Raw genomic sequence first — 2,500 nt, forward strand, 5'->3', positions numbered from 1 at the left:
ACAGTAAACATTACACATACAGAAGTTTCAAAAGAGTAAAGACATTACAAATGTCATATTATATATATATATACAGTGTTTTAACTATGTACAGATGGTTAAAGGACACAAGATAAAATAAATAAGCATAAATATGGGTTGTATTTACAATGGTGTTTGTTCTTCACTGGTTGCCCTTTTCTCGTGGCAACAGGTCACAAATCTTGCTGCTGTGATGCACACTGTGGAATTTCACCCAGTAGATATGAGAGTTTATCAAAATTGCATTTGTTTTCGAATTCTTTGTGGATCTGTGTAATCTGAGGGAAATATGTCTCTCTAATATGGTCATACATTGGGCAGGAGGTTAGGAAGTGCAGCTCAGTTTCCACCTCATTTTGTGGGCAGTGAGCACATAGCCTGTCTTCTCTTGAGAGCCATGTCTGCCTACGGCGGCCTTTCTCAAAAGCAAGGCTATGCTCACTGAGTCTGTACATAGTCAAAGCTTTCCTTAATTTTGGGTCAGTCACAGTGGTCAGGTATTCTGCCGCTGTGTACTCTCTGTGTAGGGCCAAATAGCATTCTAGTTTGCTCTGTTTTTTTGTTAATTCTTTCTAATGTGTCAAGTAATTATCTTTTTGTTTTCTCATGATTTGGTTGTGTCTAATTGTGCTGTTGTCTCTCTCCATCTCCGCTTCTCTCTTTTGTTTTGCCAGTCACACATTGAGGCGTGTGGGTGTTTGCAGTATCACTAATGGTGGTGAAATGCACAGACAGATGTCCTGCTAAGAGCTGTGTGAGACTAACCACTCCTCCCCCTAACTCCCCCTAGCTACCCCTCTTCCCCCTAACTCTCCATGCCTTCCTATTCTACCACTAACTCTCCCTGCCTTCCTATTCTACCCCTAACTCTCCCTGCCTTCCTATTCTACCCCTAACTCTCCCTGCCTTCCTATTCTACCCCTAACTCTCCCTGCCTTCCTATTCTACCCCTAACTCTCCCTGCCTTCCTATTCTACCCCTAACTCTCCCTGCCTTCCTATTCTACCCCTAACTCCCCCTGCCTTCCTATTCTACCCCTAACTCCCCCTGCCTTCCTATTCTACCCCTAACTCTCCCTGCCTTCCTATTCTACCCCTAACTCTCCCTGCCTTCCTATTCTACCCCTAACTCCCCCTGCCTTCCTATTCTACCCCTAATTCTCCCTGCCTTCCTATTCTAACTCTCCCTGCCCCTATTCTCTCCCTGCCTTCCTATTCTACCCTAACTCTCCCTGCCTTCCTATTCTACCCCTAACTCTCCCTGCCTTCCTATTCTACCCCTAACTCTCCCTGCCTTCCTATTCTACCCCTAACTCTCCCTGCCTTCCTATTCTACCCCTAACTCTCCCTGCCTTCCTATTCTACCCCTAACTCTCCCTGCCTTCCTATTCTACCCCTAACTCTCCCTGCCTTCCTATTCTACCCCTAACTCTCCCTGCCTTACCCCTATTCTGCCTTCCTATTCCCTAACTCTCCCTGCCTTCCTATTCTACCCCTAACTCTCCCTGCCTTCCTATTCTACCCCTAACTCTCCCTGCCTTCCTATTCTACCCCTAACTCTCCCTGCCTTCCTATTCTACCCCTAACTCTCCCTGCCTTCCTATTCTACCCCTAATTCTCCCTGCCTTCCTATTCTACCCCTAACTCCCACTTCCTCCCCCACCTCCCCCTGAATCCCTCTTCCTCCCTCCATCACCCTAACTCCCCCTTCGTCCCCCATCTATTCCTAACTCCCCCTTCCTTCCTTCCTTCCTTCCTTCCTTCCTTCCTTCCTTCCTTCCTTCCTTCCTTCCTTCCTTCCTTCCTTCCTTCCTTCCTCACATAACCCTAACTCACCTTAACTCCCCCATCTATTCCTAACTCCCCCTTCCTCCCCCACCTCCCCCTGAATCCCTCTTCCTCCCCCACCTGTGTTCTTACCTGTCTCACATCTCTTCCCAGTGAACCCCTGTTGACAGATACAGGTGTCCGGGTTTACACAGGATCCTCCATTCTGGCACAAACCATCACACAAAGCTGGGGGGGACATAGGAGGGAGGCATTAGTCTCGGACAGGACAGATGATGCTATGCTGGATCCTTCCTAGACATACAGTAACAGGACAGATGATGCTATGTTGGATCCTTCCTAGACATCACTAACAGGACAGATGATGCTATGATGGATCCTTCCTAGACATACAGTAACAGGACAGATGATGCTATGTTGGATCCTTCCTAGACATACAGTAACAGGACAGATGATGCTATGTTGGATCCTTCCTAGATATACAGTAACAGGACAGATGATGCTATGTTGGATCCTTCCTAGACATACAGTAACAGGACAGATGATGCTATGTTGGATCCTTCCTAGACATCACTAACAGGACAGATGATGCTATGCTGGATCCTTCCTAGACATACAGTAACAGGACAGATGATGCTATGCTGGATCCTTCCTAGACATACAGTAACAGGACAGATGATGCTATGTTGGAT

The 2,500-nt window shown here is 47.0% G+C and overlaps 1 long non-coding RNA gene across 1 annotated transcript in view; it reads right to left on the bottom strand.

Annotated features, from left to right (window-relative positions):
- Positions 1 to 1,928: 1,928 nt before the first annotated feature.
- The window catches only part of LOC127920853 (uncharacterized), a 13,382-nt gene continuing 12,810 nt past the window's right edge, over positions 1,929 to 2,500 (bottom strand). The window contains exon 3 of the long non-coding RNA XR_008107706.1: positions 1,929 to 2,036. This is a non-coding gene — a long non-coding RNA (uncharacterized LOC127920853). The remainder of the gene's footprint in view (positions 2,037 to 2,500) is intronic.

The sequence above is a fragment of the Oncorhynchus keta genome, unplaced genomic scaffold (assembly GCF_023373465.1).
Source record: "Oncorhynchus keta strain PuntledgeMale-10-30-2019 unplaced genomic scaffold, Oket_V2 Un_contig_208_pilon_pilon, whole genome shotgun sequence".
Taxonomy (NCBI): domain Eukaryota; kingdom Metazoa; phylum Chordata; class Actinopteri; order Salmoniformes; family Salmonidae; genus Oncorhynchus; species Oncorhynchus keta.